Source organism: Orcinus orca, chromosome 5, assembly GCF_937001465.1.
Source record: "Orcinus orca chromosome 5, mOrcOrc1.1, whole genome shotgun sequence".
NCBI lineage: Eukaryota > Metazoa > Chordata > Mammalia > Artiodactyla > Delphinidae > Orcinus > Orcinus orca.
The window spans coordinates 139996386-140023846 of record NC_064563.1 but is presented as its reverse complement, the minus strand read 5'-3'; the positions used below and the strand labels follow the sequence as shown (position 1 = coordinate 140023846).

The 27461-nt window shown below is 43.5% G+C and overlaps 1 protein-coding gene and 1 pseudogene across 3 annotated transcripts in view; one reads left to right on the top strand and one right to left on the bottom strand.

Annotated features, from left to right (window-relative positions):
* Positions 1–27461, top strand: part of SETD4 (SET domain containing 4) — a 282732-nt gene that overhangs the window by 109421 nt on the left and 145850 nt on the right. For 2 of the 3 annotated variants that reach the window (XR_007477398.1, XR_007477397.1), the window contains one exon: positions 6600–6703. The exons of the other annotated variant lie outside the window; for it this stretch is intronic. The gene's annotated coding sequence lies outside the window, so the exon portion shown is untranslated. The remainder of the gene's footprint in view (positions 1–6599; positions 6704–27461) is intronic. 3 annotated transcript variants of the gene reach the window in all.
* On the bottom strand, positions 4106–4734 carry LOC117199278 (60S ribosomal protein L23-like; annotated as a pseudogene).

The following is a 27461-nucleotide window of genomic DNA, read 5'->3' as shown; positions in this document are numbered from 1 at the left end:
AGAGGGAACAGTATTTGCAAAGGCTCTGAGGCAACAAAGAGCACAGTATTTGAAGAACGGGAAGAAGGCGGCGTTGATGCTGTGTAGGGACTGAGCAGATGGGGTGGATGTATTAGCAAGGGGGGCTGCACACATGAAGATCTTGTCGGGCATGTTGAGGATGAGGGTCTTTGTAAGTAAAGCAGAATTGGAAGCCACCGGAGAGGTTGAGACTACAGTGGAACAATATGAGCCATTTATGTCTTGGGAAGGTCACTGGCTGTTCTTTGGAGAAGGACGCGGGGTGTGGAGAAAGAGTCGAATCAAGGGGACCAGTTGGATGGCTGTCTCTGGAGAGTTGGAAAAAAGTGACCTTCGTTTAGACCAGGGTGGAGGTTACGGTTACAAGAAGCAGATGGAGTCAAGAGAAAGTGAAACCGAGAGGTCTTGATGAGGGGTTGTATAAGGCTGGAGAAGAGAAGTCTTCCAACATGGATAGGTTTCCAGAATAGACAGGGCTGCCATTTCCTGAAAGAAAACATGAGGGCAGGCTGTTTGTTGGGGGTCAGGATGGATTTGAGGATGTTTGAATGTCCTAGTAGAAGACACATCACCTGGAAAGGCAACACACAGATCATGTCACAATTCCATTTTTAGAATACACAGTGTAACCACACACTTGGTTAACAGTATCAGTAAAATGTGGCTCACACCCAAGTCTCACATTTTTCTTCTTCTATACCCCATGTTAGTTTTTTTTTTCTGTTAAGATTTTTCAACTTCATTGAAGCATAACTTATATCAATAAAATGTACATGTATTAAGTTTACACTTAGATGATTTTTCTTCAATCTATACCTTCATATAACTGTCATTCCTCTTTTTATTCAGTCGTCTGCTTGCTCCCTGGCAATCACCCCATGTTAGTTCTTGACAAAGTATTTCTCTACTCATCTCTTCCCCAAAATGCATGACATGTTATTTTAGGGGCATTGGATCCTTTAGAGAAAAGATATTGAAGAAGACCATCGTTTCCCCCTGATAGGCCCCTTGCACTCAGCTTTCTCAGGTGGCATTTTGGACATGTCAACAACCAAGTTTCCTTTTTTTCTGGTTCCCCCCTGTGAGGGCTTAGCTGTTAATCTTCCTTCGTGTTTCATATTTCATTTGTGTTTTTAAAGGGATGCCCTTTTGTTTTTGTTCTCTTCACTGGTTCTGTATTTACAGGGAGTTTTCTTCTTTATTTTCTTTCAGTCCTTCAGCAGAATAATTTTGCTAACTTGAGGCCCCCTTGGGATACAGCCATGATACTTTCAGCCCTGCTGTGTGGTAACACTGCTGCTAATATTTTTGCAGGCCCTGGGTCTGGTAGTACTCAGGGTTTTGTCTTCTCAACTTCTTAAATGTAACACTGATGCTATTTCTGTATCCATGGGAGGAACTGTGGGATCACTGGAACGTTCCCAAGGGGAACACTTTTCTGTATAAAAAGAAGAGGGTGAGAGATTCCTTTATGTTTCAAACACTGGAATAAAATTAATTGGTTAAAAAAATGCTGGTTGTTCCTACGTAACTTTTCTGGTTCTGGAACCACATTCAGCAAAGGGCACCGTGACCTCTGTGGGGACATGGAACAATCTGATACCTGATCCAACTTTTCTGGCCTGAAGGCAACTTCAGTGACTGACTTCCAACAGATCTCTAAGGACAGCTGGTTCTGAAAATGTTTCTCCTAGCGGCGCAAGTCCTGTTTTTCAACTGATGAATCCTTTCAATGCCTCTGAACTGGATGACGAAACTCTCCTTGTGTCTGAAGAGATGTATAGACACAGAAAGACAACAGTGGTTCATCAAGGGAGAGATGTCGGGAGAATGAAGAAAGTAACTGTAAGCTGGGCCCAGGAAGAGTCTCAAACTGCTGGTCTGCAGGTGTGTTTTGTGGGCACCCTGAGGGCCGTGAGAATGACCTCATATCTCCAGTGGTTCTCAGAAGCCCCAGCTTCTGAGCTTGGAAGTCCATCACTGGTTGGTACTGAGGCCATGCCTTCCAAGGCTGAGTGAGGCAGGAAACTGAGACACGTCCATTTCTGGGAGAGATGGGACGCCTCTGACTGGGGCTTTAGGCCTCCCCCAGTGGCCTTGGCGAACTTTCTGTAGAGCTCCAGGCAGCCCAGGAGGCATCCATGCAAATTCCCTCCTTCCCTCTCGTCAGACCTGCATCACGGTCCATCACCTCTTGGAGACTGGCCCCTTTCCCATGTTCTTTCATAGGTGTTTCTCTTAATGAATTACTCGTACGTTTGATCCTCTCTTGATTTTTGCTTTTCAGAAGACCCAGACTAACACAGGCCCCCTTCAAAACAAAACAAAACGAAACGAAATGAAACACTTCTTTATAAGGGACACATGCAGTTCTTACTGTCCCATCTCCTCTGTTACCTTGTATCTAATCTGAGTCACACATTTGTGTTATGTGTCTGACCTGTACAGGTGTTTGATTTTTACAGCTCAGGTATTGCATCTTCTTTGACAGCATCCTGGAAATAGAGACATAGGGAAGGGCTGGCTATTAGAAAAATATTAGTCATTTGGGAATATGAGGTTAAACTATTTTATTTCTTGCAATTTACCAAATTTGGGTGTCATTAGCATTTAATTTATGAATGACCCATCTAACTTTGATTTTTTAGCAGCTCGTTTAAATTTTTTCTTATTTTAATTTAACCTGTGAGTTCATAGAGTTTTCTCAAAATTAGGAAGTTGTGAAAATAAAGATGAGCATTGCCTTTTATTAATTTGCGTCATTGTCGAATGGCCAGATTCTCTCCAGTATTTGAGACGCTTTGGGTAATGTCACTAATCTCTACTCTTCCCCAGGAAGAGGTGGATTAAACCATTTTCTTTTCGTACATGGTGTAGTTGTAGTAGATATAGTCATATGATTTCAATAAATAACTTTTTGAGGGCTTCCCTGGTGGCGCAGTGGTTGAGGGTCTGCCTGACATGGGTTCGTGCCCTGGTCCGGGAAGATCCCACATGCCGCGGAACGGCTGGGCCCGTGAGCCATGGCCGCTGAGCCTGTGCGTCCGGAGCCTGTGCTCCGCAACGGGAGAAGCCACAGCAGTGAGAGGCCCACGTACCGCAAAAAAAAAAAAAAAAAAAACAATAAAAAAAAAACAAAAAAACTTTTTGAAAAGTTCTCAGACAACAAAAAGAGTTTCCAAGCTACTGTTGTTAACATTTTCAGTAATTATTTTTATAACAGGATTTTCTTTATTTTTTTCTTTCTTTCCAAAATCAACTCATTGCCTCAAATGCTATCCTTAATTTCTACTTTAATTGAATCTAAGCTTGGTGATGGGGGTCATTGCCAGCCAAAACGATGACCACGTTGCTTTCGAGCTGGGAGAACAGACCATATAGGACAGAATGGATTTCCTCTACCTTAGAAAGTTTTTGTTGCTCTCCAGAAATAACATGGATACAACCAGGACCGACTACATAATTTTGGGGCCCAGTGCAAAGTGAAAATGGGGCTGCTTGTTGAAAGGTAGGGAAAAGTGCCATTAAAGGTCTAAAATATGAAGGTTTTTCCTTTATTTCATGACTCTCCTCTGCTCATACGCATCTTCCATTGTCCCACTGAATTTCACTTATAAAAGACAAATTGGAAGGTAAAATTATTAAGAATTTCAAGGTATGGACAGCAGAGCATTAAACCAAACATAGGGTCCCTTCCAAGTGCAGAGACTTGTGGCATGATGCAGGCTGCATTCCCGGGAAGTCGGTCCTGGATACAACTCACCAGTGAGTTGACAAGCAAGCTGGAAACCAGAGGGAACGTCTCCGCTCTTCCCTCTAGTCTCTCAGGTGGAGGTGTGCACAGGGATCAGGGCTCCAAGGTGAAATGGAAGGCACAAGGCTTAGTATCCAATGTGCCAGGGCATGAGCAGTGTTTCTCCTCCTATTTCGTCCTCGGCTCTCTGGGCAACGGCTTCACCATACTGTCTACCTTAGTGGAGAGAAGGTGGTTACTTGTTCGTGGCAGGCAATTTTATTTTATTTTTATTTTGGGGGGGGAGCAAATAATTTTTATTTTTATTTTTTTTACAAATACACCAAAGAATCATGCAATGCTGCAAGCGTTGGATGCAATCCTGTGCCACAAGTCTGCACATCTTCTGCAGCTGGTCCTGTGAAAGGCAGAATCTTTCATCTTGCCTTATTGTTTTCTACGACTCCTGCATTATCTTCAAAATAAAGAAACATACCATCTTTTCTCCGGTAGGACTTTCGTTGTCTAATTACCACTTCTTTCTGAGCTCTGGTTTGCCTTTCTTGACTGCGGCCATCACCACGTCACCCACACCAGCAGCAGGAAGTCTATTCAGTTGTCCCTTGATCCCCTTCACAGAGATGATATGCAGACTTTTGGCTCCTGTGTTGTCAGCACAACTGTTCATGGCTCCAACCGGAAAACCCAAGGAAATCCAGAATTTCACACCAGAGGACCCACCATGTCCTCGCTTTGACATCTTGAATGCCGGAGAGCGACAAAAAGCTGGGCGATTTTATTTTGACTTTCCATTTTAAACATCTTATATCATTATATTTACGGAGTGTCTGCTCTGTGATGATTTCTGTTCAGGGGTTGTTGTTCTCTCCTGGTCCTCATAGAGCATCCCTTCTCGTGAGGGGAGACATGCAATAGGCAGAATAAAGGACTAGACAAACTGTAGAGAATCTCAGATATAGCAGCGCTATAAAGGAAAGTTGAGTGGAGAAAGCAGGTGGGCATGGTAGGGCAGAGGCTTTACAATTGTCAGCAGGTGATTAGGGACGGCCTTGCCTTGAAGGTGGCATTTGGATGAAGACCTGCAGAAGAGAAAGGAAGCAGCTGAGCTGCCCTCTGGGGAAGATTGTCTGGGAGGGCCACGTCATGGCAAGGAGTCTGTGGTGGGAGTAGAAAACTTTGTTATTCATTGACCTTGCATGAGCTTTTGGTGTAAGTTTAGCTTGCGTAGATCTACATGAAAGCATTCTTTCCTTCCTTTTTTTTTTTTTTTTTGGTAGAAAAATAGTACTTCTCTGTCAATTCAGTTAAAAATGACTAAGAGTTTCTACGCTTCGATTGGTTGTGGCCGCATCTCCTCGGAAAGTAGCACAGCTGGGTTCTGGTGTGGAGTCACTTCTATAGACTCCTCTTCTTCAAAGAACCTCTTATTAATGGCTGAGTCCAAAGCAAACTTTAGAAATCCAATCGATTTCTCATTTCTTACATGTTGTTTGGTAAAAGATTTTATGTCAGTGATTGCAGAATGAAGGTGCCAATAGGAAAATAATCGGTTTATAAATGGGAGGGCGGTCAGGCATCCCCCTTTCCATCGTCCTCTCCAAGGTCAGGGCATGACTGAAATGCAGAGAAGATGCACTTGTACAGTACGTAAACGATAGTCTTCTGTGGAGGGTCATTAACCTCAAGTCTCCCTCCCGGAGGGCAGTGTTGAAGGAAATGGCTTTGTGAGCTTCAGAAGAACGTGACATGATTGTACCTGGGAATAGAAGAATGGTGTCTGCAGTTCCATTAATTGGGGTAACAATTATGAAAGCTTGGGAAGATTCAAGTTTCAGAGCCCACACTAATCCCCAGGAAGACTTTTCCCCTGGTGGATATAATATTGCTGCTTTTCAGGTGCATTCCTAAGATGTATTACATTTCTCAGACTCACTTTGTATAGGCTGCTGTCAGGGGCAGGATTTGGGGGTTGCCAGAAGATTCTTCGGTTTCATCCAGGCAACTCTCTGCTTTCCTGAAGTGTCGGTGAACTTGGTGGAAGCAAGGGTCAAAGCAGAGTTGACTTGTGTCTGGAAGCGTGAGTTCCGTGTCCTGGTTTCGATGAAACACAAGGCAGGAATGCAAAGGCTGTCTTCCTGAAACTGCTCATGTTTACACGATGATGATGTATTTCTTCATGATGTTGACCCAGATGTAGCCGTATCTCACCTGGTGACAGGGTATGCTTCCTTGATTGGCTGCTCTGGGATAATGAGCTTCTGTTGATCATGGACTATGTTTTCCTGGGAAATGGAATATGAAAATAATTGACAGATTTCCCATAAGCCGAGCTGAATTCCAAGAACATGTAGGTAATCCTACCTGATTCACTTTCGGAGCTTTACTTTGAATTTCTGTTGGTGTCAACAAAGCTGTCATAAAGAACAGCGTACTTCACCTTCGAAAAAGCAAACTTCCATTAAAAAGGCAGACAGCTTTAAAAAAGTTGTCACTTAAGGCTCTTGGTTGATCGTCACCTGAGAGTGAAAAACTCTTCAATGTAGCAAAAATATCTACTATAAACTAGTCGTCGGTTTACATGACGTATTCCAAAATCCTTGTAGGAAACTTAGCATTTGGAGTGTCAGTGTGATAGCATATTGTAAATAACCAATATAAACACAGTCCTCAACCAACCAGTCCTCTATTCACGTTGGGGTTGACTTTTGAAGCCTTTAGATAAGTAAGAATTGGCATGTGTTAGAAGCTGCAGTTTTTTTTTTAGAAGCTGCAGTTTTTGCAAACTGAGTATGTCATTTCCCCCCTTTTCTCTACGCCTTTACAGGAAATACTAAGCCATGAAGATCATTGATATTTCCTGAAATTATATTGCTATTTCCTGTCTGAAGAGCTGTGAGGGTATATGTCTCTGGAACACTGCTCCTAAAAGTAAGCACTTAATGATTCCACTGCTTATCTTTTCCAGAATGTTTCACTCTTTCTTTTTTAAACTTTTTATTTTATATTGGAGTATAGTTGATTAACAATGTTATAATTAACACTGTGATAATTTCAGGTGTACAGCCAAGTGATTCAGTTATACATATACATATACATGCATCTATTCTTTTTCAAATTCTTTGCCCATTTAGGTTGTCACATAATACTGAGCAGAGTTCCCTGTGTTATACAGTAGGGACTTCTTGGTTATCCATTTAAAATATAGCAGTGTGTACATGTCAGTCCCAAACTCCCTAACTATCCCTTCCCCTCGCCCTTCCCCCTGCCCGGTAACCATAAATTCGTTCCCTAAGTCTGTGAGTCTTTCACTATTTCTTTTCTATTAGGCAGAGACTGAGGGGAAGGTTAGGTCTGAAATGAAATTCAAAACATGCACAGCCCTCTCCCTGGCCCCTTCATACTGGTAAGCCATTTTCTTGCCTCCAGAAACCACTGTCCCTTTTGACAGCCTCTCATCCATGTCTGGGGACACAGGTAGGTCCTGGGAGGAGACTGGGCAGGAACGTGCTGGAACTCCTCGCCTCTGCATTTCCACTTGGTTGGCCAGAATTGATGGGGGACTGGGAAGACACAGCATTTAGGCTGAGTTTTGGCACAGAAAATGGAGGGAAGCCAGGCAGGACACTCAGTATAGGCCCATGTACCTCACACATAAAGAAGAAGGTAAATTTAAGTTAAATGAACTTCAGAAAGCATAATCCGGGATCGCTTCAGTCAGAGCCGCTAAGCTCCTTACTGCTAGCTCTGTCTCTCAGGTCCCACAAACCTGCCCTTCCCTCCGTCCTTTCACATCAGGTCCTTCTTCCCTGTTTCGGTGTCTGTGGTCTGGTAATGAGCACGTGCTCCATGAGGGAATTTCTGCAGTTGCCAGAAGCTCAGAGATAAAAGCATCCAGAAGATTTTTATCTCTCAGCAGAAATGTTTTTCTGAGGACACACACATAGTGTCACCGTGACATTTAAGATCTTAGTTTATCATCCTTTTCCTCTCATGGAGAACAGTTCTAATCACTGGAAAACTACCAGCTTCTCCAAGAAGCCAGATCCGTTGGAAATCATGCAGAAATACCCACAGCAATAACGAAACCAGCAGCACGCAATAGGTTAAGAAGTCTCTGTGTACTACTATGGATAAAATAGATAAACAACAGGGACCTACTGCATAGCACAGAGAGCTATATTCAATATCTTGTAATAACCTATAATGGAAAAGAATCTGAAAAAGTGTATGTATATATATAACTGAATCACTTTGCTGTCCACCTGAAACATTGTAAATCAACTATACTTCAGTTAAAAAAAAGGCTCTGTGTAGATCTGTTTCTACTGACTTTTTAGATAGTAGCTAAGGGAGAGCTTTGAAAGTATGATTTCAGCTGGCATATGGCATCACCTGCTCCAGGAGGCGAGGCTGCATGTCAAATTCCACTTCAGGAGGTATGTGCTTCTTAGACATGGCTTCCCGGCTGCTTGTGTGTGGACAGTGGGCATTGCTCACTGACATGGTTCATTAGGGCTCAGCATGGTCTTCAAGGTTCTTCACGACCTCTTCTGCCATCTTGACTGGCCCCACTCCTTATCTTCCGGAAGACTGACTCAAAGGGCCAAACCACTGGTCAGCACAAAACTGGGTGGAAAGACCTGGATGGACTACTGGCTCCCCAAGGAGCTCTGGTCCTCTCTGCTTCTATGTCCTCACTTGGCCAGGCATAAGGGAAGGTCATCTGTGGAATGGCCGGTGGGCAGTCTCTCTAGGGACCTCCCTAGATGGCTCACCTTAGGAAAATTACCTTAATTTCCCAGGCTTCAGTTGGGCTCCAGGTCTGCAGGCTCAGGAATAGTATTGGGCTGACACACTAAGAGGTGGGCTCTTCTCTCTCTAGCACAGATACACAATTATTTCACTCAAGTGAAATTATGCACTTGAGTCAACTGTGAGACTCAAGTGTATAACCAGAATTCCAGTCCATTGATTTTCCACAAGAAATACAACTGCAGAGAGGCTGACGTCTCAAGAACTCCAGAGAGGTCATGCTACCTGGGAATGAAACCACGATTGGAAAGCAGTGTGGTCGGCCAGGATTCAGAACTGGGGTGTTAGTGATACGGTTTCAATCAGAGTGAGGCATGCTGTCTGTAGCAGGTTGGATGGTGGTCCCCCAAAAGGTGCATTCCCCTGGAACCAGTGAATGTGACCTTATTTGGAAAAAGGGTCTTTGCAGATGTACTTAAATTGAGTGTCTCAAGATGAAATCATCTTGGATTCGGGTGGGCCCTCAATCCAACCATCTTATTTCCCCCAAGTTCTTGGGGATAGTGATGATAGTGAAAGACACACTTCTGTGGAAAAAATATTCTGCAAGGGCAGAAAATATCAAAGTGTATTTTTTGTTTCCATGAGCATTTTCCTGTGAGATCTTGCCAGCTCTGACTGGTTCCATGACATGTTTATTTTCCTAGGGCTTTAGTAGTAAAAATCAATGTGATTTTCATCCTGGTGTACCGAGTCCGCTTCTTCATTAGTTATGGGAACTGGATGAAAGAAAAAGCACAGATGCAGGTTATCCGAGGTTGAGTGTAACTTTCTCTCCAAGGTCAAGACCACTCTCCTGTCTCCTCCAAAGAAGGTACTGACTCAAATGTCTTTCCTTATTAAAAGCTGAGTGTTTCTAAGAAACACATTTCATGGAGGATGGAATGCTTGTGCTGGCCCTTGGAGGATGAGTAGGAGTTTCTCTGCTGGTGATGAGGTGTGGTGAAGGTGGTCCAGGTGGGGAGAACACACATGCAGAAGCTTGGATGGGGCTGAAATACTGGCCCCAGCAGGAGGGAAGCAGCCAGAAGGGGCAGCCAGGAAGACACACTGAGTAGTTCCAACGGTTCTTGGTTGGTGACGTAGAGCCATTGGGCAGGATTAGATTGGGGAATATCATGATCGGATTTGCATTTCTGCAAAAGCCCTTTGATGCCGTAACAGAGAATGGATGGGAATGGGACAAGGCTGGAGAAGGCAAGGAGAAAGCTAGCAGCCTATGGAACTAAGTAGTATCAAAGTGGAAACTGGTGTTAAGTTGCAAGGTTTTAGAACATTCTACATCTCAACTTATATTTCTTTTCCCATCCATCTTTCAAAGACGTTGTAAAGCACAAATGAGATAAAAGTAGCCAGGGGTGTGCAAAAGCAGCACACATTGTTAGGAGCAGCTCACTAAGAAGGACGTGCTATTAGCCTGAATAGACTAGAATCACTGACCTCGGCGAGGCAGCATGAAGTAGGAGCGGGGGAGATGGATAATGATGGGAAAGGCAGTGCTCCATGGGCTGTATCATGCAAGCCTTGACTTTTCAATCTCTGCAGAAATCCATAATCCAGATGTCTCTTTGTTGAAGCCAGAACAAGCATTATACACAATTAAACCAATGGGACTTAGCAGGTATTTCTGGAAGGGGAATTAAGCCTCTATAACATGTAGTAAAACCCCAAATAGTCAGAGAACATGGTCAACAAGTGAGAAAGAAGTGGCCAGACTCTTCCTAGGGTTTAGGGCCACAGTCAGTTGTCAGGGATCTATGCTCCTAGCGCTATGCTGGGCATATAGTAGGTGCCCATTAAATTAAAAAGAAATACACACACACACACACACACACACACACACACACACACACACACACACGCACACGGAGCCCAGTGTACAGTTTTCTTTTCTCTCTAATACCATGCAACTGAAATGATGCAAGCTGAGTCAAACCCATCAAGCATTTGCCTTTACAAATACAAGGGACTTCTAGCCCCTATTCTCTCTGGTTGTGCCTGCTTCCATCTTTCTTTTTCCTGGTCATTTGCAAACGCAAGCTGAGCTCTGAGCTTGGGAACCTTTTGCCCTTTTCTTCTTTTTTTGTTAGCAGAGTTTGGGAGGTAGACTGCTGAATAAATAGAAATTCATTCTGGGCCTCAGGGCTCTTTACAAAGGTAATTCTGACCTCCAGCCACACACAGAATATTGGTAATTTGACCTCAGTTTGATTTCCACATAAGCTGTCATTTTATACACCTAAAAAAAGCAAGGGAGGACATAGATAAAGAGGATATATTTCTTGTGGCAAATGGAAACAGAATCAGTTACCAAAAACTAAACTTGCTCAAGTGATAACAAGCTATATATTTTCTTTAATTGTTATTTACAGGTGTGTATAGTGTGCTTCTATGGGGTCCGATACACAACTCATAATGACTTTTGTGTTTGGCTATAAAATTTTACCTAATGGGCTAATATTGCTTACATGCAAAAAGTAATCAGGTATTCATATACTTTATAAAGTATGTGTATTATTAATAAACAGAATAAAATATAACATTTTTCTCTGATTAAAAAGTAATCCAGGACTTCCCTGGTGACACAGTAGTTAAGAATCCACCTTCCAATGCAGGGGACACGGGTTCGAGCCCTGGTCCCGGAAGATCCCACATGCCACGGAGCAACTAAGCCCGTGAGCCACAACTACTGAGCCCGCGTGCCACAACTACTGAAGCCCACACACCTAAAGCCCGTGCTCCACAACAAAACAAGCCACCACAGTGAGAAGCCCACGCACCTCAGAGAAGAGTAACCCCTGCTTGCTGCAACTAGAGTAAGCCTGCACGCAGCAATGAAGACCCAACGCAACCAAAAATAAGTAAATAAATTTTAAAAAAAGTAAAAAAAAAACAGTAATCCAAACTTATTTTAGTAAATCTGGAAAATACACAAAGGTGCAGAAAGCACCTGGTATCTATCACTCAGCTATAATTACCATCATTTGAGACATTTCCTTTTTTCTATTTTCTATACATGTATATAATCGTGTGATTTTATATATATATATATATATATATATATATATATGTTACAAATATATAATTCTGAATTCTGCTTTTTCCCCTTTAACATTGATGTACAAATAATTCCTCCATGTTATTGAATATTCTTTGACTACAGTAGGAATGGTTAAGGCTTTATTTGGTTAATTTTAGGTTATTTGATCCTTGACATGGCTAGATATTTGGTATTTTCAAGAAAATATTGCATAAAGGATCCTTTTCTCCTTTGTTTATTAAAAATAAAGGTATCTATATTTCATCTACAGGGCAAGAGATGTTTGAAGGGAATTAGGACCTATATGTTTTATATTAGGAAAAATGCAGTCAGATATCTGGCACTGCCTGTTCTGTTTCTTATTTATATTCTGTACATTGTATTTTTTTCTGGTAGACCAAAATCACAGAAGTAATTAAATTTCAGTAAGAGAAGTGATTTCTCCAAATCTGGAGGGTTCATCTCAAGATGAAGTTGAATGTAAATGCAATATTTTACAGAGATCAAACCATCCCTGCTACACTTGTGCCTCTGTTCCATGGCACCGGCCCCGGAATTGTAATCACTGCGGGTGCGGAGGGGTTAGGATTTTAGAGGGTAGAGTGATGTGTTCATCAGACAAGTGATCAGAGGCAGCACAGAGGCGTTGGAGTACACGGGCCAGTAGATTACTTGTTAGGCAAGGGTTGATGTCAAGGACAGAGGTGAGAGTATATGGGGAAGGACTTCTGCTTTTACGGGGTAACAGCCCCAGTTTCAACTGGCTTCATTGGCTACACCTCTGTACCAACTAGGTGAAGGGTTAATTTAAGTAGAGAGGAACCCACATTGACATATGCCTGCCCCATCTTCTAGGAGCTGAGGCTGTCCCTCTTCATAGTCAAGGAGGCATCAAGAGACCCACAGGCCAGTCGAGAGGACTCTCAACATGAAGGAGACAGAGGTCTGACCTGGAGAGTTTAGACATGGAGAGATTAGACATGTCTGCTCCTGGCTGGAATGGCCAGGGGCACTGAGCTGGATGGGGACAGTAAAGCCTGCTCCTGGCTCCACTGGGCAGGTGACCCTCAGTGCTCAGAGCACGTGGACCACCCCCTCCCCCCTCCCATCGAGGCCAAGGAAGAGAGTCTTCTGGTCTCACCTGGGGGCACAGGTGCCCCGTCTGCCCACTGTCTAACTCACATCAGCTCACTGTGTGTCTCAGGGGTGCCTCTCAGTTCTTTGCCAGTTAGGTTTCTGAGTTTAAGCCACTCCACTCCTGATACCATAGTCTGTATTAATTTCCTATGGCTGCTGTAACAAAGTGCCGCAAGCTGGGAGGCTTAAACAATAGAAATTTATTCTCTCCCACTTTTGGAGGCTGGAAGTCCAAGATCAAGGTATCAGCAGGGTTGGTTACTTCTGAGTGCTGTGAGGAAGTCTTCCGTACCAGATCTCTCTCCTTGGCTTGTAGCTGGCTGTCTTCTCCTTGTCTCTCTTGACATCATCTTCCCTTGGAGTTTGCCTGTTTCTGTGTCCAAATTTCCTCTTCTTTTATAAGGACACGGTCATACTGCATTGGGGCCCACCCTAATGACCTCATTTTAACTTGATGACCTCTGTAAAGACCTTGTTTCCAAATAAAGTCACACTCTGAGGCACTAAGGGTTAGGACTCCACCGTATCTTTTTGGGGGGACACAATTCAACCTCACAGGTCCTGCCCCTCACCTACTGGTGAGCTCAGGAGGTCCTGCTAGCCCTCAATAAATCCTTTTTTTTGATGGAATGTATCTCTGATGTGAAGTTTGAGTTATGTGTCTTTTCTAAAATGAAAGCAGCAGAGCCCTTCAAAACACTTCCGTTTTGAAGGATTAATTTGACATTGGTTCTTTACCTGGAGAACCTGTGCTGTTGGGTGTGGATTTCGTGTGGATTCAGATCAATGCAAGGAGAAAACAGAAGTCTTTTAAAAAAATGTAATAGAAGTTGATGCAGGACGCATCTGGGTTTAAGCTAGAGTTATCTGGCCACTGATTATCTCAGTGGGTCACCATCCTCGTGTGTCATGGTGACAGTAAGTGTCCTTGTGTCCAAGTCTGTGTACCAGACGCTACTGTGGAGCTCCTACCTCAGCTCCACTGATCAGCTGGCCTCAGTGGGTCCTAATGATACCATCTGTGCTCTCAACCAGTGTGGAAAACTAGCAGAGCTGCCTAGCATACCGGGGAAGAGACTAGTGTCTGAAGCCAGTCTGACTGGGTGGTAACCAACTGTGGGACCCCAGGCAGGGGACCTAAACTTTCTCTGTCTCAGTTTTTATCTGTAAAATGGGGATAGTACTAATGTTTACTATCTATATCATGGGGTTGTTATGAGGATTAAATGAATTCATATTTGCAAAGTGCTCAGAACTGGGTGTGACACTTAATAAGCACAATGTGCATTTGTTAGATAAAAATAATGATTGAAAGCTTATTAGATGCCAGGCACCGTATCAGACACTTTAAGTGCAGTATTTTTTTTAAAAATTAAAAACATTTTTATACATTTTAAACATTACTTTCTGTTTACAGTTACGTAATACAAAATACTGGCTGTGTTCTCTCTCACCCCTAAATTGCCCCTGCCCACCACCCTCCCCACTGGTAACCACTAGCTTGTTCTCTGTGAGTCTGCTGCTTTTTGTTATATGCACTCATTTGTTGTACTTTTTAGATCACACACATAAGCGACATCACACAGTATTTGCCTTTCTTTGACTTGTTTCACTTAGTAGCATCATGCCCTCTAAGTCCATCCATGTTGCTGCAAATGGCAAAATTTCGTTCTTTTTTATGGCTGAGTGGTGTTCCATTGTATACCACAACCCTCTTTATCCATTCATTTGTTAGGTGCAGTAGTATAACAATGCTAGGGGGTTGGTGACTCTTATCCCCACTTCACAGAGTAGGAAACAGCCTCAGAGAGGTTCAGAGACTATTCAAAGTAGAAGAGAATTAAGAGGGTGGAGCCAGGCTGCAGAGAGAGGTATGTCTGACCATATGCCCCAGCTCTTCACCCCTGCAATGCTGCCTGCAAATGTGGCCTGAGAAGTGGTTCCCCTTCTGTTAACAAATGAATCAACAAGTACTCCTTGGGTGTCTACCAAGTGGTGGTAGGTACATGTCCACAGCTGGACAGAATAATGATGACATTTATAAATTAAAGACACTTGAATTCAGTTCTCATTAGTAACTTGAAGAAGGTCTGTGACATTCTTTGGAGTCACCAACGATTAGAAGCAAATCATGATGTTTGTGAATTTTATCCTATTTAAATTTTGAATGAAGCCTCTGTAAAAGGTTTCACAGATGAGGACTTACAACTGAGTATCCTCCCTAACTTACATTATCTTATCTTATTTTTACATTATCTTACATTATCTTCTTTTCTAATACAGATCAATCCACAGGACCCCATATGTTAGAGTTTGTCCCTGATGAGTATCCATGCACAAGTGTATCTGATGTGATTAGAGTTCAACCTGTTGGAAAGGGGAAGGTAGAGAACACGTGTGATCTGTCTATCTTGGACCAGTAGATGGTCTAGAAGCGGCCCACGTCAGCCTCGGGGAACCATGGATGGGCCCAGGGCATATAATCATGGGAATACACAAGTGCAGAAGTCCCGTTTTTCAGCCGACTGTACAGTTGCACAGATAGGAAAGGTGTGTTGGTGGGAAGAATGTTCCCAAAAGGTGAGTTACCATGAAATTTATTATCCAAACCAGGGCTCTTTTCAGAATAAAAGAAGGTGCTAATAATCATTATGACAGGTTAACCAGTGTAAACTGGGACTGTCCTGGGCTAACGGGGTGATGGCCACCTTGCAGCAGGCTGCGGGGCTGAGAGAGACCTGGGTGCAGCCCTGGGGGGAGGGGCAGCGTGACGGTCCCTACTAGGGGCTGCAACAAGAGCACAAGCCAGGGCTGCCTGAATGCAGGTGTCGCTGGGCTGCTGGACTGTCCCGATACGGACCTGCAAGTGCTGTCGTGAACGGAGGCACGAGAGAAAGCCTGTTTGAAAGTATCTGCCAACGTGATTAATTACCATACCTCTCTCAGTAATTTCTCTGGGTATTTTTCATTTGGAAGCACTTGGGAAGGATTGTCCTTTCTTCTGACCTAGCGGTGTTGACCAGTTATCTCAGAAAATTATCATTATCAAAGATTGTGTGTGTGTGTGTGTGCGTGTGCGCACTGTGTATATGCAGCACTCATGGGGTCAAACAGGTGTGACTCAAGCCCTATCTCAGTTCCTCCCCGGGCGGGCTCAGCCTGGTGCGGTGCTGGAATTCAAAGCCAGGTGGAAGATACCTGTTGAGAAGGAGATGGTGGCAGGGGTTCAGCTGTGACAGGTAGGAAATGTAGTGTGCTCTCCACCCTGGCTTTTCTGCAGGCAGGTACCGTGCAAGGGGTCTGCACTTACTGCAATGCAGGTCTGGGAAGAAATGTCACAGGCTGCTGGGATAGAGAAGCAGGGCTGTAAAACAGATCACAGAGGCACATCCAGGATGCCCTGTTGTAGGCTGCAGGCATTTGGGAGGGCTGCATGCAATGGGACTCTGGTGATTTGGGAAGGAAATGAAGAGGGACAAAAATATATCAAATGGCAACAGTTAAACATATTTTTTAATTAAAAAATTTTGGCCAGATTTATTCATCCTTTTAATCTAAAGGGTTGAGATTATTCCCAAAGAAAGCCATCCTGCCTTCAGGGCACATGGCAAATGGTAAGACCCAGGTTGGTCTCATAATCTGTCTTTTTTCCAGACTCCCCCCTCCCCATCACTATGTCTTTTCCTGAAATGTGCATAACGTAGAAGGGAAGTTTATTTTCACTTACTGCATTTACAGAATAATTTTATGTTTCTTGGTCTTTGCTTTTAAAATGAATGGCATATCCTGTATTTCTTATTCACCAAAACCGCTAAGTAGGATAAGCTCTAAGTTGAGTTGCTTTTACTTATATGGTCTTACGAGATCTGGTGATTTGGACTGCCTTCGGCCCTCCCTGGAAGAAAGGTACCAACATTTCTTATGATTGCTCACAAACCTCTCTAGCGCTCGAGGTTCAGAGTACTGAACTGTTTTCGTTCTCTTACAAGGAAAAGAAATGTATGATGGAGTGATTTGCAATGTACCATTTTATATATGCAATACATTATGATATAATTGAAGATAAAATACAGCTTAGAATTTCCACATGTTGATATTTCTTAGTGATGGGAGGTGTTCAGAGAGTAAACACACACACACACATACACACACACGCACACAGAGATACCTTTCCACTCTTAGTATAGAAAAGTTTCCGTGTACAAACTATCGATAGTATCAAGGAGACCTGAATTCAGAAAGTTAGTTTTTTTTTTTTTTTTTTTTGCGGTACGCGGGCCTCTCACCACTGTGGCCTCTCCCGTTGCGGAGCACAGGCTCCGGACGTGCAGGCTCAGCGGCCATGGCTCACGGGCCCAGCCACTCCGCGGCATGTGGGACCCTCCCAGACCGGGACACGAACCCGTGTCCTCTGCATCGGCAGGCGGACTCCCAACCACTGCGCCACCAGGGAAGCCCTGAATGTTAGTTTTATATTTTCTTTTGGTTAGTTTATGAGCCTGATGCTTGAACTGATTAAAGAATGTTATGAAATTAATTTCTAAACTTACCAGAACAAAATTTATATAAACTCACTTTAAAAGCACTATTTCTGTTCTGCTCAGCCCTCTGGGTTGGGAGAGGGAATATGGGGAAAGTGTTATAAAAATCAAAGAAAAAACCCAGCCTTTTGCAAGGATTGCAAATTTGGAATTACTGACAGAATATTCTTTTAATCCTAGAGCTTTTGGAAAATCATTTTCTTACCATGGGAAAGCAAATAATTTGGCTTTCCTTTGAGAGATGCTCTGTTTTGAATGTGGGACTTTGTTTTGTGTCTCATAAATAGAGACAGCAGAAGAAAGACATTTTCTAATGAGAGATATTTACAAATGATGGAAAATTCTGATACAAATGTGATACAAATGATGGAAAATTCTTCTTTTGTTTGTCTTGTTCTTCGTATTCCCACAAACTTAGATCGGTGCCTAGCACGTTAGATGTTTAATAAGTTTATTGAATAAAGTACAGTTGCAGGTGGATGGCACATTGCTTCCTCTCTGTGGTCTGTATGTTGTCGTGTTTTTCACCCGACTTGTCACTAGATGTCTCTCGGTGTCCGTGCTAGATCGGCGGTAATTTGCATACGCATTAATGCGTGTAGATAACGCCTGCAGTCCGGGCTAGGGAATCCTGTTGAAAGAAGGGCTCAATTCTCCTTTTTCGCTGGGCACCAGTTTCAAGTGCTCTAGACGACTTGTGTACACAGACAAAGCTGGTGATGTTCGTGTTAAGCTGCTGGAAGAAGGAACAGAAGGGGCTATTCTCCTTTAGTCGGGATTAGAGTTCTTAGTTCTTCCCTATCCTGGAAATGTTAGGAAAATTTTAGAGTCAGCGAATTTTTAAATTAGCCAGGCACAGACTTGAGTCATTGGTGTGAACACTCCCTCCCTTTGTTCCCTCCTCTCCCCCTTCTCCCCTCCCCACCTTCTCCCTCCCCTCCCCTTCTCCCTCCCCTCCCCTTCTCCCTCCCTTCTCTTTCTCCCTCCCGCTTCTCCTCTCCCTCGCCTTCTCTCTTGCCCACAGGCTCCTGCACGCGCACACCTTCTCTCTTGCCCACAGGCTCCTGCACGCGCACGCCTTCTCTCTTGCCCACAGGCTCCTGCACGCGCACGCCTTCTCTCTTGCCCACAGGCTCCTGCACGCGCACACACACTTTGATGGCACTTTCTGTGTCAACACACGTGTGCTAGAGCCTTGTAAGTGTTGTTTAGGAGGAGAGTACATTTGTTGAACTGCTTATCTGTGATTATTGGGGGGCAGGATCGTCTGCTGTTGGACAGGACCCGCTCTACTAATGCTGCCTTGTGGTCAAACTTTGAATTATCAAAGTAACTGACATCGTTGGGCAGGTTACCCGGACTGTCTGTAGTGTTTCCCCTGGGGGTGCAGACGCAGTCTTAGATGGGGGATGCTGAGGCCTGGGGAGAAACAGCCCACAGGGTTGTGGTCACTGCAGCCTTCATTGTAGCCACTTTTCACATCCATGTGCTGGGCTATTGTAAAAACAGTAGAATTAAACAGTAGAGTTAAAAAAAAAAACAGTAGAATGAAAAAGGGGGAGTCTTTTGGGATAAATCCATTTCTTTGAATAATATATACTCCCCACCCCCCGATTATGGAAGTGATACATTTCCAGTGTAGAAAACTGGGAAAAAACAGGAAAGTATCATGAAAATAACAATCCTTACCGTTTTAGAAACAAACTTGAAATCAGATGGTGTTTATAATTTTATATCCTCCTTTTCATATTACATTATATCAAGAACATACCCCTGTATTATTACTCTTCAAAACCCAGCTTTTAACGGTAACGTATTATTCCATCTTTTGCCCGTGCTCCACTTTGTTTAATCATTTTCCTATTGGTGGACACTTAGGTTGCTCCAAATTTACTTCAGAAATGATGCTGAAATAAATATTGTTATATATACATTTTTCACATCTCTGATTAATTCCTTAGAATAAATATCTGTAATTGGAATTAAAGGGAGGACACATGTATTCTTGATATGAAAGCAGAATGCAAACTTTCTCAGGAAGAATTCTCCATCCTTTTCGTTATGTTTTATTTGTTATATGCTGGTATTCTTTTTTGTTATAAACTCGGGGCTGGATCAGGGGATTCTGACACTAGGATTGTACCTGAAGTCTGGAAAGTGTTTCTCATGTAGCATCTCTTCACATAAGACAACATTAGGGCTAGGAAACCTGGATTGTTGTGCTTTGCAAATAAACTATTTTTCTCCTGGTCTTACACCGGTAGCGTGTTTTTCCTGCAAACTTAACTCTGAAGGTTTCTATCAGAAAAGGTTGCTGTTCATAGCCCTATGATATGGGCTCAGTTACCCAGCTTTCTAGGGTTGAGAGGGTCTTCTGTCTCTTGGAGGGACCTGTGAGTGGTCACCTGTGAATTATTAAGGATGCCCATCACTCAAGGAAACACTTTATTCCAATCACTGTGGTGGCGGCTTAACGTAGATGACAGACGCAGGGCTCGTCCTGATCTAGAATTTGGAGTCTAAAGGGCAGAGTTTTGGGGGTGGTCCTAGTAACACTCATTGTGTCTTCACCAGATAGGACACATTTTATTTTCATTTCCCCAAAAAATCCAAAATGTAGGGGTTTGAAATGTGACAATTACTATTGAGAAAAGCTTTTTTTAATTTTTAAAAGATTGACATTGAATTAAAAGGATATTTACTCTTTAAAGCCTTTTTTTTTTTTTTTTTTTTGCGGTACGCGGGGCCTCTCACTGTTGTGGCCTCTCCCGTTGCGGAGCACAGGCTCTGGACGCGCAGGCTCAGCGGCCATGGCTCACGGTCCCAGCCGCTCCACGGCATGTGGGATCTTCCCGGACCGGGGCACGAACCCGTGTCCCCTGCATCGGCAGGCAGACTCTCAACCACTGCGCCACCAGGGAAGCCCTAAAGCCTTTTTAAAGTGAAGATAAATTCATTTCTAAAAGTCAGCTTTTGGTATACAAGAGCATCTCTTAATGTTTTTCAAATGGCATTCCTTTAAAAAACATAAATTAAATATGTATTTCCTTCCTGAAATCTGGAATGCTTCTGATTTTGGTATTTTGGGAAAAGGGCAGAAAGTGTTTTAAACCTATGTATGCACAAGTCTTTTAACATTCTTTTTCTGCTTTGGATTTCACAAATTATGGAAGTTATGGCTCAGAAACAACACAAAGAGGAAACAGGAGTTCTGTTCGCTGTTCCTTTCCTGGCCGTCCTGTTGGTATCCTGACTGTCAGATTTCCCACACTATTCAATGTTCATTGGTGCGTCTAACTGCCCCAGATGACACAATGCCCTGGAATCTGGCCTGGCGTGAGCCTCGGGCGCTGTTGGACAGGGCTGGTCTGGGCAGCGTGCCCGGGGAAGTTGGCCGGCAGGGTCTTCCTCCTCCATGGTGGATTCTTCGTCACCCCCAGTCCTCTGATGCAGAGGCCTTCGTGGGATCCTGGGATGCTCGTTGCTGGATTCCACCCAGCTCCACCCTCTCTGAGCCCAAGGCTTACATACCCTTCTCCATCAAATTTCACCGTGTTCTGTTGACTCAACAATCTGCTCCTGTATGAAAGCTGATGATGTATCGAAAATGACCCTGATGCTGTGGCAGCCTCTAAGACCCTACCGGGCAGGCTATCACGGAACAGAAAGGCTCACAGACCACATAAGATGCTCAGATCACATGGTGTATTCAACCAATTCAAGACATGCAGTGAAAAGCAAGGAGAAATTGATGGGGTGATGAACGCACTTAGGATCCAGTGCCTGCAGGGTGGAAAGACCATCATTCCAGGATTCTGGAACCCTGGGCTACGTTCTGACTGCCTGTCCACTGCATCAGCCTAGTCTGTCCATGGTGTGCTTACAAGGACTCGAGCTGAGGTTAAACAAGGTGTTCAGTAGATGAAAGGTGCCTGTAACCAGCACATCCTTGCTCTATTGGAATGATGTCCAGCCAGTAGCTATAGGTCCCCAATCAACCTGCTGACTGTTGTGTTAGGCAGAATAATGGCACCCAAGGATGCCCACGTCTTAGTCCCTAGAACTGTGAATATGTAACTTTACATGGCAAAGGGACTTTGTAGATGTGATACAGGGGCTTGTGATGGGGAGGTTATCCTGGATTATCTGGTGGGTCCAATGTAATCACAAGAGTCCTTTTAGGAAAGTGGGAGGCTGGGGAATCAGAGTTAGAGAAGAAGATGTGATGATGGAAGCAGAGGTCAGAGAGATAGATGTCTATTTTTTTTAAATTAATCAATTAATTTATTTTGGGCTGTGTTGGGTCTTCGTTTCTGTGCGAGGGCTTTCTCTAGTTGCGGCGAGCGGGGGTCACCCTGCATCGCGGTGCGCGGGCCTCTCACTGTCGCGGCCTCTCTTGTTGTGGAGCACAGGCTCCAGACGCGCAGGCTCAGTAGTTGTGACTCACGGGCCCAGTTGCTCCGCGGCATCTGGGATCTTCCCGGACCGGGCCACGAACCCGTGTCCCCTGCATTGGCAGGCGGACTCTCAACCACTGCGCCACCAGGGAAGCCCTAGATGTCTATTTGAAGATGCTATACTGCTGGCTTTGAAGACGAAGGAGGCGACCATGAGCCAAGGAATGCAGGTGGCATCTAGACGTTGGAAAAGTCAAGTGTTATGGACTGAATCATGTCCCCCATCCCAGTTGAATTCATATATTGAAATCCTAACCATCAGTGCCTAATGGTGTGACCATGTTTGGAGATAGGGTCTTTGCAGAGGTAATTAAATTAAAGTGAGGTCGGGACTTCCCTGGTGGTTCAGTGGTTACAACTCCATGCTTCCACTGCAGGGGGTGTGGGTTCGATCCCTCGTCGGGGAGCTAAGATCCCGTGCCTCAAGGCACGGCCAAAAAAAAAAAAATGAGGTCACTAGGGTGGGCCCTAATCTAAAATGATTGATGTGCTTATAAGAAGAGGAATATTTGGATACATCCTATATGACTGTGCTATTTCAAGAAATACATATCTTCTGCATTATGCTATATGCTTACTCACTACCTACGGCGAACACATCAATGAATTTCACCTGCCTTGCACGAGCCACTAGCTTACTTACCATCTAAGTAATGTACCCTTTGGGTTTCAGCCACCCCGTTTATTTTTCTTGTCCTCTATAATTGTACTGAATATTTAAAAATACAGCAAACACGTTATAGCTGCTGTATTCCCAGGGTGCTAATACATGAACAATATTTACATTTTGAAATGAAGGTCTCTGTAGACAGTGCTACCCTCACCATCATCCTGGCAATGAAATGGGGGAATTCTGTGGCACATGGAAGTTATCAATCTCTTCTACTCTGTCGTCTTCTTCTTCCCCAGCTAATCTCTTCTTTGAGCCTCTGGCCACACTTTTAAGTGTTGTCTGTGGCTACTTTCAAACTACATTGGCAAAGTTGAACAGCTGTGACTCAGACCATCTGACCCACAAAACCTAACATATTTCTTATCTTAGGAAGAAAGTTTGATGATCCCTCCTCTAGAGGCCCATGAAAGAAATATAACTATTTCAAGTTCAAACTTGAAGAAACCAAGACTCTGGAAGGTGGTTTACTTTCCTAAGGTCCCCAACCAACTGGAGATGGGCAGTGCCAGGATTCAACTTCAGAACTCAGGCTGTTTCCAACATACCATTCTGCTTTTAGGGGACCTTGTATTTAGTTTGTCTGGTCCACTTTTTCTGCCTTAGAAAGGTGATTTTTGACCTGTCTAACTGAGCTAGTCTTGTTTCTGATCTCTTTTCCAACTTGGCAAACTCACATCCAGTACATTATATTTCTGGGTTTCAGCTATCCTCTAATTTATTATGAAGCCAATAAATAGTTCTTTATTCTGGCATTTAAGGTTGTTGAAAGAACTAAGGTTGTGTCAGGTAAAGTTATGCTCTTCTGTGAAATGATACTAGTTATGTATCCAGAGTGAATCATTTAAAGAAAAAACTTTTTATGTTGAAATAACCAGATTTATAGAAGAGTTGGAAAGATAGTACAGAGATTTCCTGTATGCTCTCCACCCCGTTTCCCTTAATGTCAGCATCTCATCTAACAAGGTATCTTATCAAAACTAAGACATTCACATTGGTACAGTACTGTTACTCAGACTACAGGCTTTGTTCTGATCTCACTCGCTTTTCCACTAATGCCCTCTCTCTGTAAGGAATCTAATCCAGGATACCACGTTACATTTGGTCATTGTGTCTCCCTAATCTTCTCCAATCTCTGGCAATTTCTCAGTCTTTCCTCATCTGTCAAGACCTTGACATTTCTGAAGGAACTGGACAAGTATTTCTTAGAATGTCCCTCAACTTGAGTTTGTCGGACGTTTTCTCATGGTGAGACCGGGGTTATGGATTTTGGGGAAGAACACCATGGAGAGGAAGTGCTTTTCTTTTTTCTTTCTTTCTTTTTTTTTTTTGCGGTACGTGGGCCTCTCACTGTTGTGGCCTCTCCCGTCGCAGAGCACAGGCTCCGGACGCACAGGCTCAGCGGCCATGGCCCACGGGCCCAGCCGCTTCGCGGCATGTGGGATCTTCCCAGACTGGGGCACGAACCCGCATCCCCTGCATCGGCAGGCGGACTCTCAACCACTGCGCCACCAGGGAAACCCGAAGTGCTTTTCTTATTGTTTCATATCAGGAAGACATGATATCAATATGACATTACTGATGATGTGAACCACAATCACTTGGTTGGGTGAATAATTTTAAATGATTAATCAGCACTATTATGTCACGTTCATTTTGCACTCAGCACAGTGCTAGGCACTTATTGGGTAAGAGAATTGAGAAATAGCATAGAAAATAACTCAGAAAAAATGGGTAAGAAAGTATTTTTTTTTCCCAGCTTCATTGAGATATGAATTACATAAGCTGTGTAAGTTTAAGGTGTACAGCGTAACGATTGGATGTACGTATATGTGGTGAAAAAATCACCACAATAAGCTTGTTCACATATCCATCACAACCGTCATCTCACATAGTTACAATTCTTTTTGGTTAAAATTTTAAAAATCTGATGTCTCAACAATTTTCAGAAAGTATTCTTTATAAAATGTACAAGAAGATTATTAAGACCTCAACTAGGTAAGTAGGGAAAGAATAAATAATTCACAAAGGGAAAAAGTACACATTAAGAAACACTTGAAAAAACGTTCAGCTTCATGGATAAACAGATAATAATGATCATATCCTAACATTTATTATAAATATGGGACACAAACTTAAAATCTTAATTAGAAAGTTGGTGTAACCATTTTTTAGATATAGTATGACCACAACTATTTAAAAATGTGTAGAATAAAAAAGACCAAGTCATAGAATAAATGTTAATAGTGATCGTCTTTGGATGAAGAGTTTGTGGGTGATTGTTTTTCTGTTTTTGGCTTTTCTATATTTTTGGAAAAATGAACAGTGAGCTACATTAACCCAGAAGCAATGTGGGTTAGTGGAAGGAACACAGAAGTTAGAGTCAAACCTGGTTTGAATCCTGATTTTGCTACTTAAAGGCCTTGAGAACGTGGGTACGTCGGCACCTCAGTTACCTCATATGCCAAATTGGAATAGTGAACTAATTTTGTAGATGTTTGGGAGATAATTAAGTGATACAATAAATCACTTTGGAAGCACCTGGCACCAGTTATATTTAACATTATCTTTCTTCCTGCCCTTGGAATTTTTATAATCTCCTTAGAGAGACAAGATTAAAATACATTAATGGAACAAAATACTGAGAGTAGTGGGACCTCACTGTAGCTATTGTAGGAGTTCAGAGGAGGTGAATAAAGGTGGGAGAAAGCCGAGGAAAGTTCTAAGAGGCAGGTGGGACTTTTGCATTCATTCAACAATGAATACATTGGATGTGTAGACACCATTGTAGTCATTTTGGATGCACATTCATCAAAATATTTATTCAGCGTCCACCACATGCCAGGTATTATTCTGGGAATCGGTGGTAGAGGGGAGAACAGAATAGACCAAAATACCTGCTTTCATGGAGCTCGTATTCTAGTGGAGGGAGCCAGATAATAAATAAACAGGCAAAGTGTGTATACATTAGTGCTGTGGTGAAAACACAGCAGGATGTGTGTATGTGTATGTTGCAGTGTTAAGTAAGGTGACTAAGGTGCTTACTGCTCACACACAAAGATGAATAAGAGATCTCCATGCCTTCTAACAGCTCACTGGGGAAGAGAGTCTCAAAAACACAATGGTTAGCAGTCAGCAGGGCAAGTGCTATTCTATAAACCCAAGAGGATGAAAGACAGACAGACAGACTTTGCCTGGGGACTTAGGGAGGTCTTCACAGAACAGGTGATGCTTCAGCAGAACCTTGAAGTGAGGCAGCAGTTCCCGAGGCAAAGGAGAATAGGAGGGTGCCCCAAATGAAGGGAGTATGTCCAAGGGCACTGGAACGTGATCGGGTGTGGAGTCTGGCAGGACACTTGGGTGAATTGGGAGCATAGGGTAGGGAGGGTTTGAAAGGTAGATGGGGACCTGAACATGAAAGGCTCTTCTCAATGGAGATGGAAAAGTTTGGATTTTATCCTATAGGTGAGGGAGGTTGCAGAGTTATTTAGTCAGGGATGTGCCTGAGTATTCCTGGCATTGGAAATCAGATGGGTCGTGACCTCATTAATTGAGATGCAGAAGACAGTGTCAGAGAAGGCTGAGAGGAGAAGGGAGATGAAAGTGAAAGAGGAAAGAGGGTGAGAGAAGGGAAGGTACTGAGTTCATTGAGGGTCTGCAGGGTCTCCTGGTGGAGTGCCCAGTGCGGCCGGATGGTGATGCTGAGCTGTCAAGTCAGGAGGAAGGGTCTAGATATGAGTGCACCTCAAGTCTGTAACTGGATCCGCCTCCCTAGGGTAGTTGACTCCACCCCCTAAACCCCAATATCTTGATTAGATTAAATCAAAATCTTGAAAAAATTAAAACACGGCACCCGTTTACCCTTCTGTAATGTGGAGCCCGTGGCTTCTCTTACAGGGAAGTTAGATAAATAGGAGAATACAGTAAGTCCCCTACATACGAACAAGTTCCATTCTGAGAGCATGTTCGTTAAGTCCAATTTGTTTGTAAGTCCAACAAAGTTAGCCTAGGTACCCAACTAACACAATTGGCTGTGTAGTACTGCGCTGTAATAGATTTATAATACTTTTCACACAAATAATACATAAAAAACAAACAGAAAAAAATAAAACGTTTTTAATCTTACAGTACAGTACCTTGAAAAGTACAGTGGTACAGTACAACAGCTGGTATCCAGGGGCTGGCATCGAGAGAACAGGCAAGAAGAGTTACTGACTGGAGGAGGGAGAGGAGGTGGGAGACGGGAGAGCTGAAGGGTCGTCAGCAGTAGGAGACGGAGGGCTGCAATTTCACTCTCGCCTGACGCTGGTGGCACAGGTTCTGGTTCCTTGCTGGATTCAATTCTATCTACCCTCTTGAGAAAACGATCCAGTGATGTCTGGGTAGTAGCTCTTTTTTTCTCATCAAAGATGACATGGTAGCACTGGGTTGCGTTCTCAATGGCTGCTGCAACCTTCGTGTACCGTTCTACGTTTGGGTCCTGTGCCTCAAAAACTAACAGTGCCTCCTTCTTTTTTAAAAATTAATTAATTAGTTAATTAATTTTTGGCTGCGTTGGGTCTTTGTTGCTGTGCGCGGATTTTCTCTAGTCGCGGCGAGTGGGTTTCTCATTGCGGTGGCTTCTCTTGTTGCGGAGCATGGGCTCTAGGTGCGCAGGCTTCAGTAGTTGTGGCACAAAGGCTCAGTATTTGTGGCTCACGGGCTCTAGAGCTCAGGCTCGGTAGTTGTGGCGCATGGGCTTAGTTGCTCCACAGCATGTGGGATCTTCCCAGACCAAGGATCAAACCCATGTCTCCTGCATTGGCAGGTGGATTCTTAACCACTGCCCCACGAGGGAAGTCCCAACAGTGCCTCCTCTTATAAAGAAAATCCCTTTGCCATTTCTTGCATCGTGAATCTCTTCAGTTCTTCAGTTACTTCTTCTTCCTCTTGTCTCTCTTCGTCCTTTCTCTGGGCCTCCAATTCCATCAGGTCTTCATTAGTAAGCTACACAAAGTAAGTACACAAAAGCACAACCGCTTGTAGAGGA